The 14,346-nt window shown below is 36.2% G+C and overlaps 1 pseudogene; it reads left to right on the plus strand.

Annotated features, from left to right (window-relative positions):
• The first annotated feature begins 1,149 nt into the window (after window positions 1–1,149).
• Window positions 1,150–1,249, plus strand: LOC113362457 (annotated as a pseudogene).
• Window positions 1,250–14,346: the final 13,097 nt, after the last annotated feature.

Here is a 14,346-nt window from a genome sequence, read left to right on the forward strand (position 1 = left end):
CGCTTTCGCGTACCCATATCCTTAAGAAACTTGGCATAAGCTGGAAGTTGCCTAATTGCTTCTAGTAACGGAAGGTTTATGGTAACTTTCCTAAAAACCTCTATTATGTCATTAAAGTTGGGTTCACTCTTTGTTGGTACTAATAGCTGTGGAAATGGGGCTCTAGGCATAAAATAGGGCCTTTCAGGAACCGAATTGACATCATCAGAAACTTTATCCGTCTCCTCAGCTATGGTTGGTCCTGAGGGGTGAACTACAGTATGCTCACTATCGGGCATGGTTACCTGATTGTCTACTACTCTACCACTCCTAAGGGTTCTAACAACATTCAACTGATGTGATGATTTTGTACCTACTTCATGAACTCCTCTAGGATTTGGATTAGTCTGACTAGGGAACCTTCCGTTATCTCTCTCACTTAAGGTCTTAGCTATTTGACCGACTTGAAGTTCTAACTTAGCAAGAGTTTGAGCATTAGTTTGAAAGTTCTGCTTGGTTTCCTATTGAAAACTAATTTGGCTCTTTACTAACATGTCCTGGATCTGTGCTAACATATCCTGGCTCTTTCTTAATATATTAAGAGATTCCTCTAAGCTTGTCATTCTATTCTCTAAAGAGTTCTGAAACTGACCTGGAGAGTTCTTATCTGAACCAAAACCTGGGGGAGCATTAGAATTACTAAACTGACCTTGACTCTGGCCTTTAGACCAGGAAAGGTTCGGATGGTTTCTCCAACCAGGATTATAGGTTTCTGAATATGGGTCAAACTTCTGACGGTTATCGAATCTAATGTTATTATAGAGAGCATTGGCTTGCTCTTCATTATTCTGGCCTTCCCAAAAAGGCTCTAATCTACCACTAGTGTGACCCACTTCTAAAGCTTCTAACCTTTTCTCTATAGCAGCAATTTTGTCATCTGATTCAAAGTTTCCTTCTACCCTATTAATGTTTCCTCTGCCTAGAAGAATTGTTTTCTGGGGTCCCCTATTACTTTCCCATTGTTGGGTCTTTTCGGCGATTTCATGCAAATATGTCATCGCATCATCAACTGTTTGGTTTTCAAACCCACCTGTACACATAGATTCTACTGTGGTTGTAGTGGGATAATCTAAACCCTCATAAAGGATCTGAACTAACCTAACCTTTTCTAAACCATGATGAGGACATTGGGCTAATAGATCATTGAACCTTTCCAAATACCTATACAAGGATTCTCCCTCCTGTTGAGAGAATGTGCAGATTTGCGTCCTAATAGAAGATGTTTTGTGCCTAGGGAAAAAGTTGTTCAAAAAGGCAGATGTAAGTTGTTCATATGTTTCAATTGATCCGGAAGCCAAACTATATAGCCACGATTTGGCTTTATCTTTCAAGGAAAAGGGGAATAACCTGAGTTTCAAAGCATCATCATCAAGGTTTCTAATTTGTAGGGTACTACAAATTTCCTCAAAGTCCCTAACATGGAAATAGGGGTTTTCATTTTCTTTCCCTAAAAATATTGGGAGCAACTATAAGGTTCCAGGCTTAAGTTCATAATTTTCTTCAGTTTCAGATAACCTGATACACGAGGGACGAGTAGTCCTAGTAGGGTTCAACAAAGCTTTCAAAGTTGCCATTTCTGGCACTATTGGAATATCAGGGATTTTCTCCTCAAACGGACGTTCAAAAATGGAATCTTCAAGAATCGGGCTTTCTAAATTGAGGTAATCAAGACGCTTAGAACTATTAGGTTTCTATTTAACAAATCTACCTAGGGCGTCTCTTTTACGTTCAGGCATGCAAAAGAATAAGGTGGGGAATTCTATGCAATCACAAAACAAGGATGACTCAACCAAATCAAACCTATTGATTTCTAGCAAACAAAAAGCATGATGGCTCCACTTAGATTGTTTCTAGACCAGCTTATATTCTTTCGAAAAGGAACTCGTTACAATCTGAGCAAACCCCTTTGGAATCAATCCGAGTCAAAGTAAGTTGAATAGAGGCGAGGGAAGCTCGATGGAGCTTTGATACCCAAGGCCTCACCGGTATTACAAGGCGGCGCAGTCACGCATTCAACTCACAGAAACCATCATGAACTTCGAATTATGCTCAAAAGAGTAACCAATATTTTTCGAACGACTTTCCTATTAAGCTCTTTACCCTATAGGTCTCGTTCTAGTCAAAAATTTAGGCTTAGTTTCGCGTTTGGTTTCGTTTTCCTAAGGCGGGCAAGAAGAGAACGGTGATGAAATCCGAACCCTTATCTTGTATGGTCAGTCCTTGCCCTTTACTAGGAAATTAAAGCAGCCGTTTTCAAGTCCTCATCATATATGCAACCGAAGGAATACAATAAACCCGCTGACAGGAGATTCGCGGGTGTTTAGAATCTTACCTCCCGTTCCAGATGGGCGAAGGACCGCTGAAGTCGACTCGGGCCACAACTCCTATGTCATGTACGAACCCGAGGGGCCGAGGCGATATCGTAATCGCCGTCCTTCTCTGCACACAGTTTATATTTAAACTACCTTTCCGTAGGGTTTAAAAATAATGTCCCAAAGTTTAAAGTCCAAAGTGTCCAAAAAGAAAAGAAAAATTACAAAAATAATAAAACCTAATACAGTTTTTTTTTAATAAGGAAAAATAAACAAAACCCTAAGAAATAAAATAACTAAAAGAAACTGTCTTCTTTTCCGTTCTTTTCGCTTTAATCTTTCGCTCCAAGTCTTTGTGCTTTAAGATCCAGTCTTTACGAAATCACCAAACTCCTTGGCTCAATTTTCTTTCTGATCCAAAACCTGTAGACAAAAGATAAATACCCAAAAACGTAAAAAAGAACAAAAATAATAAAACTAAAAACAAAAACAAAACCTAAAATAAATCTAAAACCCTAACCTAAACACAAATCCGCGTCGGCGGCGCCAAAAATTGATGTAGTTTTGAAAGTGGTAGTAAAGTTCGTTCAACTCGGACTTGATAAGACTTAAAAATAAAAACAAAAAAAATATATATATACACGATTGTCACGATATCGAGAGGTACTGAGACTCAAGATTCCACCGATTCTCATATTCATGTGGTTCAACTATCAATTCCAGACAATTATAGCTCATAACATAATAAATATTAACTCTTTATTCTTTGCCAAGGTAGATTTTATAAAAGATTGACTGTAAATCACAAGCATGACGTATCAAAAATACTAAGACCAAGAATACGTCATCAAACAAAATTACAATCAATTAAGAAAAATCATGAATCAATTTAAAATAGTGCAAAAGTCATACAGGAATTAAATAAATTCACCACAGGCATAGAGAATGGCTTCCTCCGTCATCCCAGTGTTGGGTTTTAGCTCTTCATGGTGAAAACACGCTTAAAATAATAATCCATAGCTCAAAAAGGTGTTTTATTGAAGAAGAGGTATGAAGCAGCGGGTTTGTAACAGTTATAATTGTTACAGAACCCACTGTTACAGAGAACAGTGTTACAGAGAATACCCTAACAGAAATAATTGTTGCAGACTGTTACAGGAACGATAGAAGGGAAGTTCTGTAGAACAACGATAGTTTTCTGCGACAGTTTCTGTGGGTTGATGTTCTTCGTATTCTTCCTTCTACACCAGCAGAAACGAATGTCTGTAACTCTGATTTTTGTCTCATGTGGTTCTCTAAACTACCCCAAACTGTTCGACCTCCTTCCTTGAACTCCCAGCAACTTATATATAGCCAACAGAGTGATTTAATCTCCCCAAAACTCCTCGAAATCTCTTTTTTCCTTCCTTGGCAGTTACGGCAATAATCTCTTCCCAAAATTGTTTCACGCGTTTCTGAGCTTTCCAACTTATCTCAAACTCTTCCTTAGATAGATATGTATTTTTGGGAAGAGTTTCTTGCCTTTAGTCTTCCTGGAATTCCAAAAATAAGTCCAACAACAAACCGTGTATAACTTGACTTCTATTTCTTTTTCCGACTATTCTAGCAAATTTGGGTTCAAACAAAAGAGTTCACCAGGCCTGTTTAGGCCTAGGGAGTAAACCCAATCAATTTCAGCCATTGAATCGCTTTGGAAATCGATCGAATCATCACCCAAAAATCATGCAGACGTGAACAAAATTTTCCCGCCAATTTTTTTATTTGAATTTGGGAAGAAAGTGACTTCCCCCTTATTTGTGGCTGGTCTCCCTTTAGCAGATGCCTGGAAATGGGTTACCCCTTGGTAATTAGGTTACCCCTTATCTAAAGTGAGAGTCCGTATAGTAATTTTCTCTCACGAGCGCAAAAACCACGTTTTTAGCCAATTTCGCCGCAAAAGCTTATTTCTCCAAAAATACCTACAAGGACATAAAAAGCCGTAATAAATATAAAATCGAGCACTAATAATATATACAATTGAGATTATATAAGACACAAAAATGTGCCTATTAATGTGTTAACCGATCCTAGTACCTAGTCAACCAACTTCTGGTAACTAGTTTGACCGATCCTAGTACCCACATGGAGGTAGAACTGAAACTTGTTTTGGTAGAACCGTTAAACCCATGGATGATGATTGAATGCTTTTGATCAATCACATAGTTCTTGGAAATCAGATGAACCAATTCTAAACTTGTTTGGAAGTGTGGAAAATCGGTTCCAAGATTGTAAATATGAAAAAGGATTTACAAAGTAAAGATGTCGACATACTTTGAACATGTGCAATAACTCTTATCTTTTATTGTTCAAAGATATTCCTTAATAACTAAAGGAAAGAATCCCGGATCGAAATAAAGTGAGAATCTTTTAATTAAGGTTTTTAGTTTTATATGCTTTTAATTTCTGGCAATTAAAATACATATCTTTAGAAAATAAAATTGGTAATGTGCATTTACTAATTCGATATTTTCTACTGAGATTTCGGTCAATATTTGGACAGAGCATTTCCAGGAATTATGAAAACCGAATTTGGAAATATATTGCATATCTTGAGAATATTTTCGGTTTTGGAAATTCCTTGGTGTCCAAACTTCCTTGGTCTATAAATATTGAAGTTTGCATTTCAAACAAACTAATCCTCAGATCTAGCAAACCTACCTAGTTGTGTTGTTACTGGAGCCGCCTATTCGGTGAGGAAAGTAACCTAATTAGGCGAAATCTCTTACGACCGCTCAGTTTAAAAAATTCTTTGGGATTGAGAATCTCTATTAGTACCGTTGGTGGGAAACTAGATAATTGTAGTTTATTATTAGTTTTCGATTGACTTGATTGACTAACAGTGGTTGAACTTTGATTGCATCTAGTTTGTTTATGCTTGAGAATCTTCTCTTCTGATATAAGATTCACTCAAACTAGATCGAAGTTTCGACGGGGATATTTAGACTGTTTGCAGATGTAAATACGTCTTGTGATAATCCATTGTTAACAGAATCCGTTCTGTGTGTGATTGATCACAAGAGATTCAATTTGATTGTGTGCAGGTGCTTATTGAAGATCTAAGAAGATTTGAAGACAAAGAAGATTGCTTGTTTGAGTTCATAATCTTTGGTGTACACAAAACTTGATCGGCTGGGGATCCAACTATAATCGGTTTATCTTTGTGATAACCTTGATTGATTAGTTGAGTAGATCGGCATCAATATATTGTCTTTGAGACTAAGAAGTATTGATTGCAAAATCTAGACAATTACTTTGGTAGTTGTATTGATTGATAGATCTAAGAACCTGACAAAGGAGTTTATTGGGATACACGGAAGATCCTTTTGTCAAACTCATATCACTTGTTCGAAAATAGTTGTTACCGAACAAATTTGTTGTTTCTTTACTTTTTGGAATACGAACCAAAGGAATTGTTCCAAGTGCGTGACTTATTACAAGTTGGAGGCGCAGGGATACATACGAAACTAGGTGAACAATAGGTTTAGTAGTTTGGTCTCAACTATACGAAGTTGGTTTAGATTTTGTATAGCGGCTTAATCCTGAGAGTATTCAATTCTGGACAAGGTCCCGGGGTTTTTCTGCATTTGCGGTTTCCTCGTTAACAAAATCTTGTTGTATCTTTTACTTTTCTATTTCCGCAATTATAATTGTTTTTATTATAATTAAAAGTAAAATACACAAACGTTAATTCCTAATTACTTGATAGCAATCCTATTTTGTTTGGTTAATTCCGAACCTATTATCAAGTAATCATACTTCGTTGTTGTATTGTCTCGATCTTGTATCTATAGTCAATCACACACGTTATCTTATTGTTGTATTGTCTCGATCTCGTATCCATAGACGATCACACGAAGTGTGAACCGATTATTGTATTGTCTCGACTCAGTCCATAGACAATCACTTTCGGAGAAAGGACTTATAGGTGGAAAAGTTTTAGATTGAGGTATATTTGGGTACCCTCGTCTTTTCAGTATCTGTAGTATGTATACTTACTGCTAGAGCATAGCTCGGTCGACCTCGCATGCGTTTCTATCTCAAGCATGTTTGTCAATGTTAGTGATCAAAACTATGAGTCTTGATTTCTAGCCTACATAGCTAAGTCTCAGACTAGGATAAAAAAGTGTAGTTGAGCTCAAGGACTTCATGGAGATTCATCATACAACGACGAAGATATACTCAATGAACCGTGGAACTTCATCAACAAAAAGGTATGTGGAGACTTGAACTTATCTATCACTCAAAAGTCTATCTCTTCCATCTCCTACTTCTTATGAGACAAAAGTCGTATGCTATATAGACTGGATCATACACATTTGATATTTCGAGCCGAGTATATCTCGCCTATATATATCTCGAAATCATGTGTTGGTAAAGCGTTTCGCTTTGATCAAGTTTATCTTCACCTAGTGACGAAAGTCATGAAAAGTTTCAATTACTTTGAGAATTGCTCTGACGCGAAACGATCTGTGAATAACGGCTATATAACGTCCTCTGAGAATGTCTCAATGATTGGAATGAGAGTTTAGATTACATAACCATGTATTCCTTAATCCGAAGTTTTCGAACTTTGTAGATTGAGAGAAACCGGAGGAATTGGCTTTTCCAAGTCCGCGAACTCAGTCCACGAACTGACGGAAGTTCTCGTACCGAGAATTTCTGCTGGGATTTTCCAAAAACTCGTTTGCGTGTTAGTCCGCGAACTGGCGGAAGTCTCCTTGCCGAGATTTTCTGCTGAGTTTGGAAAACTCTGCCGGTTGTCTTAAATCCGCGAACTTGTTTGTGAGCTTAAGTGGTTATGATCTAAAGATGTGCTCTGAACATGAAACTTAAATTACTAAGGAATGCTTTATGCAAACCGTGACTATAAAGTTCATGAGCCGATTCAATCGAATCGAATCATTTTTGTTTCAGTTGTGTCTTGTGTAGTTACATAAGATCTCATAGCAATTGAACAACTCTTTAACTAGTTCATTTGAGTCAATTGAACTAGTTATGGTGAAGAAGAACAAGGTTAATATTAAATGCTCATATGGTTATCCTTTTGGGTTACTATATTGAACCAACATATACGTACACGTTTGGGCATGGTTTTCACAAACCCAGTAAACGTCTACCCAAGTGTGTGTGACAAGCTAAGTTTTCGATCTAACGGTTGAGAAATATTAGCTTGAATCTAAATCAGGTTTTCATCTAACGGTGAATATGGATTGCTTTGTAACTAAGGCAAAACCATGATTTGAAGGCTATATAAAGGAGACATCTAGCATTGTGCAAAACTAATCCCCACACGTCTGTGTGATACTAATGCGCTCGCTAGAGTCGATTTCCCTTTAACCTTTGGTTTTATTCTCTAAAACCAGGTTAACGACTTAAAGACTTCATTGGGATTGTGAAGCCAGACCGATACTACTTTTATCGTAGTTGTGTGATTTGATCTTGCATCTTTTATCGTACGAGTACAATCGATTGATTGGCTTGAGATCGTGAGAGTTCTCCGATAGGCAAGATAAAGAAGTCACAAACATCTTTGTCTCACTGTTTGTGATTCCTCGACAAACCGCCTATGTAGTCAAGAAGGATTGTAGAGAGGTGATTGATTAATCTAGGCTGTTCTTCGGGAATGTAAGATCGAATTATCAATTGGTTCCTGTTCACATTGATTTCATATCTTAAGACGGAACAAAACCTAGGGTTTATTCGTGGGAGACAGATTTATCCTTTGATAGACTTTTCTGTGTGAGACAGATTTGTTTATTATCAAATCTGCGATTTTGGGTTGCAATAACTCTTGGTTGTGGGTGAGATCATCTAAGGGAATCAAGTGCGCAATATCCTGCTGGGATCATAGGCGTAGGAGTACAACTGTACCTTGGATCGGTGGGAGACTGATTGGGGTTCAACTATAGTCCAGTCCGAAGTTAGCTTGGAGTAGGCTAGTGTCTGTGGCGACTTAATACAGTGTGTATTCAATATGGACTAGGTCCCAGGGTTTTTCTGCATTTGCGGTTTCCTCGTTAACAAAACTTCTGGTGTCTGTGTTATTTCTTTTCCGCATTATATTTTTATATAATTGTAATAATACAGGTTGTGCGTTAAAGATTATCAATTGGAAATCCGACCTTTGGTTGTTGATTGATATTGATTGATCCTTGGACATTGGTCTTTGGTACCGTCCAAGTTATCTCTCTTTGATAAAGACTCGCAGATTTCCATTTGCTTGAGTAAAGATCAAATCGAGAGATTGAGATATAAACTCCTTGATATATCTTTTTATTGATTGAGTCTAACTGTCTAGTTGATTCTCATAAAAAGTATATTGGAGTTTGTCCATACAGATTGCTAAGCGAAATATTGGGTGGTGTTGTTAGTCCCCCGCTTTTTCACTTACCTCATCATAAACATTTCTCTTTTTAAGTTTTAATAGGTAGTTTATTGAATAAAACTAATTTTACAATTGGTTATGTCGTGCGACATGTTTCTTTGCTATTTGGAGCGAATTTTCTCTGTCATTTGGGGCGATTTTCTCTTCGCATTGAGGATGATTTATTCAAACCTTGATCACTGGTTCGTGGCTTGCTATTCTCGATTCAAGAACATTGACTATTCAACATGGTATTGCTTATAATCCATTTTCAACCGAAGAGACTTACACCATCCGGGTTCCTTTGGATCTACATGGGAAAAAAATCATTTCATTTAGGAGCATCTCTTATTGAAGAAGAAGAAGAAAATAAGATTGAATTGTCAGAATCATACAATCATTTTAAAAATTATACTTACTGAGTCTTTTGATTCTCCCTACTACATATACAAAAATTGGATGTCGTTGCAGTTTATGCCTCTTTCTCTTCGCGACTTACTTATAATTAATATCTTCATTTGTATTTGGGTTTTGATTATCTTGTATTTTGATGTTTTTGTTATTCTTGTACCACGATTTTGATATGAATAAACTGAAATATGTTGATTGACCAGGAAGAAAAAAGGAATAAAAAAAAACATCAAAATACAAGATACTCAAAACCTGTAATTACAAGTAAATCGCAAAGAGAAAGAGGCATAAACTGCAAAATATCCAATTTTTGTATATGTAGTAGAGAAAGGATAATGGTATAATCCAGAATCTATTCGACCATTTAATTTAATTTTCTTCTTCTCCAATAAGCGAGACTTCTCCTAAAAGAAAGGAGTATTTTCCCCATAATCTTGTAGAACCAAACGAACTCGAATGCTCTAAGAATTGATTATTGATTCAAAGCAATACCATGTTGAATAGTCGATATTCTGAACTAACGATCAAGATTTTAATAAATTTCCCTCAAAGCCAAAAGAAAATCGTTCCAAATAGCGAATAAATATGTCGAAAGAATCTTACTGAATTTTAAGATTAACATCCTTATTTATTATAGTAGTGAATCCAAGGTACAGGTTACAACAAATCTCTAAACTAGTCTTATCATGTATATTTTTTTATATATTATTAACATCTCTACTGCGACAAAACCCAAAAATTAAAATTTACCAATAACTTTTTTATTTCTCTAATAAAAATCATATTTCCCCAACAAACAATAAGATTGGCAGTATGCTTCATATTGTTGAGCTTAAGATCAGGATGCTCAGACTAGTGCCTTTTTAACTGTTAAAAATTCACCAGCTTCATGATCTAGAACCTTGTTAAGACCCTTAACTTCACCGTATTCACCTACATAATTAGAAGAACCATACATGTACCCAATTCATTAGTGTCATGATCAAAAGAAGCATCCACATTTATATTAGAGCATCATAACTTAGAGGGGGGCAAGAATAACTAGGACCATTATTATCAGTGTCTTAGACCCGGGTGTAGTACCGTCCGAGTTAATAATATATAAGTGGATATGTTGTTGCTTATGTAATTTTCAATTTTAAAAGGGTCGAGAAATTTTTCCTGGAAAATGGACTCACGTCTTTCTCTCCAAATCACCTAGCAGCCCATGACGAGGGTGATTCTCCATTTGTTTTTTTTTTTGTTTTTTTGACTAGATTCATTATCTATCCTATGAAGCCAAGACTCCTCCATACCACTTTAACGTGATTACAATGATTAAACAGGTGGTGTAAAGTCTTTTCATAGTGCCTACATATATCGCATCAGTTTACAATCTGTTAAACTGACAGAGTTTTGACCTTGTTGGAAAAATACCTTTAAGGCACTTCCATATGAATGACTTCCCTCTATTAGGTAAAAATCTTTCCACATGTTATATTCAGATTAACACTTGGTTAAAAGTATATCTGAAAAAGTGAGGGTCTAACAACTTCACCCAATATTTCGCTTAGCAATCTGTATGGACTAACTCAAATATACTTTCAATAGAATCAACTAGACAGTCAGACTCAATCTTAAGAAAAGTATATCAAGGAGTTATATCTCAATTTCTCGATTCAATACTTACTCAAGCAAATAACAAATTGCGAGTCTAATTGAATACAAGAGAAATCAATTGAATGGTACCAAAGACCAATGTTCAAGGATCAATCAATTTCAATCAACAACCGAAGGTTGGATTTACCAATTGATCGATACAACGCACAACCTGTGATATTTCAATTATATAACAAATATAATGCGGAAAAGAAATAACACAGACACTAGAATTTTTGTTAACAAGGAAACTGCAGATACAGAAAAACCCTGGGACCTAGTCCATATTGAACACACACTGTATTAAGCCGCTACAAACACTAGCCTACTACAAACTAACTTCGGCCTGGACTGTAGTTGAATCCCAATCAATCTCACACTGATCCAAGGTACAGTTGCGCTCCTTACGTCTCTGATCCCAGCAGGATACTACGCATTTGATTCCCTTAGCTGATCTCACCCACAACTAAGAGTTTCTACGACTCACAGTCGAAGACTTTAATAAACAAATCTGTATCACACAGAAAAGTCTACATGAATAGATAAATCTGTCTCCCACAGAAATACCTACGAGTTTGGTTCCGTCTTTTGATAAATAAAGGTTAACATGAACCAATTGATATACCCGACTTATATTACCGAAGAACAGCCTAGAAATATCAATTACCTCACAATAATCTTAATCGACTAGCGAAACAAGATATTTTGGAATCACAAACGATGAGACGAAGATGTTTGTGACTACTTTTCTATCTTGCCTATCGGAGAAAATAATATCGAGCCAATTTTACAATTGTACTCAATATGATAGACACAACAAGATCATATCACGCAACTACAAAGAAATAGTTGGTTCTGGCTTCACAATCCCAATGAAGTCTTCAAGTCGTTAACCTACAGGGTCTCGGTAGAAACCTAAGGTTAAAGGAGAATCGACTCTAGATTATACAACTAGTATCACACATGAGGTGTGGGGATTAGGTTTCCCATCTGCTAGAGTTCTCCTTTATATAGTCTTCAAATCAGGGTTTGCAATCAATGCCACCTTGGTAACAAAGCATTCAATATTCACCGTTAGATGAAAACCTGATTAGATTCAAGCTAATATCTTTCAACCGTTAGATAGAATCTTAGCTTGTTATACACAAATGAAATGCACGTTCATTTAGGTTTGTGTAACTGTACCTAAACGTGTACACCTAGTTGGTTCAACAGTAGTTAACCAAATGGTTAGCCATATGAGCACTTTCATATCAACCTTATTCATCTTCATCATCACTAGTCCAAATGACTCAAATGAACTAGTTCGAGAGTTGTTCAATTGCTTAGATCTTATAGAAGTATACAAGACACAATCGAAGCAAAATTGGCTTTGATTCACTCGAATCTATTCATGAACATTATAGCCACGGTTTGCAAATTGCATTCCTTATTGTATAAATGTTTTAGTTCATGAACGAACCAATTTTAGAAAGTAACACACTTAAGTATGCGTACGGGTATGCGTACTTAAGTAACCGGATTTGAATTTGTTCTGATTTCCAAACTCAGGAGACATTCACGGACGTGAACTTTCCGCTAGTATGCGTACATGTACGCATACTTAGGTAATCGGATTGAGTTGGTTTTTATTTCCATACTCAGCAAAAATTCACGGTCGTGAACTTCCGCCAGTATGCGTACGGGTACGCATACTTGCCCAGTCTCCATCAACCATTTAGTACACACAAGTATGCATACATTTGGTTCCCGGTTTTGGACTTATACACTAATGTGCGAACACACTATATGCTTATATCCAAAGATGGTTACATATTCTAAACTCTTTATTTCAATCATTGAAACATTCTTAGAGGATGTTATATAGAGGTTATTCACACTCCATTTTTCATCAAAGCGATTTTCAAGAGATTGAAACAATCAACATGACTATCGTCACTTGTAAAGATGAATTTGGCCAAAGCGAAAGCTTACCAACACATATTTCGAGAAATAGATAAGCGAGATAAACTCGGCTCGAAATAACAAATGTGTATAATCGAAGTCTATATAGCAATACGACTTTTGTCTCCAGATATGAGATAGAGTAGATAGACTTTTGAGTGATAGATAAGTTCAAGTCTCCGCATACCTTTTAGTCGATGAAGATCCACCAGTTCCTTGAGTAGTTCTTCGTCTTTGCATGATGAACGCCGTGGAGTCTAGAGCTCAACTACACTTTCTATCCTAGTCCGAGACTTAGCTATAAGTAGACTAGAAATCAAGACTTATAGTTTTGACAACTAAACTTGACAAACAAGCTTGAGATAGCAATTGCGAGTTCGACCGAGCAGTGCTCTAACAATATCTATTCTCGGCAAGCTTATTGTATGCACTCTTAGCTATAAAGTTGCCACCCCTAGTAGCCAAATAATTTCATCTTCCTTTTGATGAGATATATGCATTGCTTGAATATTCCGTGTTGAACACTAGCATCAGATAACAAAGTGATCAGAGAACAATTCCAACAATTAGAATCATGAAGATTTAACTCATGAACATAAATATATTGAAAATGGTCCGTTGAAATAGGTGTTGGTGGAGAGTGAAGCCTTTTTTTTTAATCTATCTATCAACCCAAATTTTGGTTTTCCCATTATTCACATTCATGGAATAATTATGCTAAAGTATAGAAAGTCCTTGTAACATACTCTTCCGACTCAAGAAGAATTCGGTTATGGATCAAATAGATGAATACACCCATTATTTAAGCACTTTAACACAAATATGAATTGATTGAGTGCGAATCCTCCATTATTTAAACAGTTCCAAATTCCTGAAAGTCAAACCTATGATAAATGTTGATTTACAAAATTTGTGCCAAGCAATAAGGTTAGCCTCTCCGTTTGATTAATAACCTCACCGAAATTTTCTTTGAAAGAATCCCGTTTACAAATAAGATTTTTTGGAATTTTAAAAATACTCATTTGATAGAAAGGAAATGGGATTAGTACGACTTAACCATTATGGTTCTTGTAGCTCGATTGAGTGTCCAAGATTTCTGGATGGCTAGTCTATGCCCAAAAGCTTGCTTACCTTCGACCAAATAACATAATTTCAACCTACCAATAAAAAGGGTGAGTCCAAGTACTTTTCTTTCTCATGTATAGGTTTTAGTAGCCAAATAATTTCATCTTCCTTTTGATGAGATATATGCATTGCTTGAATATTCCGTGTTGAACACTAGCATCAGATAACAAAGTGATCAGAGAACAATTCCAACAATTAGAATCATGAAGAATTAACTCATGAACATAAATATACTGAAAATGGTCCGTTGAAATAGGTGTTGGTGGAGAGTGAAGCCTTTTTTTTTCTATCTATCAACCCAAATTTTGGTTTTCCCATTATTCACATTCATGGAATAATTATGCTAAAGTATAGAAAGGCCTTGTAACACACTCTTCCGACTCAAGAAGAATTCAGTTATGGATCAAATAGATGAATACACCCATTATTTAAGCACTTTAACCCAAATATGACTTGATTGAGTGCGAATCCTCC

This window comes from Papaver somniferum, chromosome 3 (assembly GCF_003573695.1).
Source record: "Papaver somniferum cultivar HN1 chromosome 3, ASM357369v1, whole genome shotgun sequence".
In the NCBI taxonomy this organism is placed as follows: Eukaryota; Viridiplantae; Streptophyta; class Magnoliopsida; order Ranunculales; family Papaveraceae; genus Papaver; species Papaver somniferum.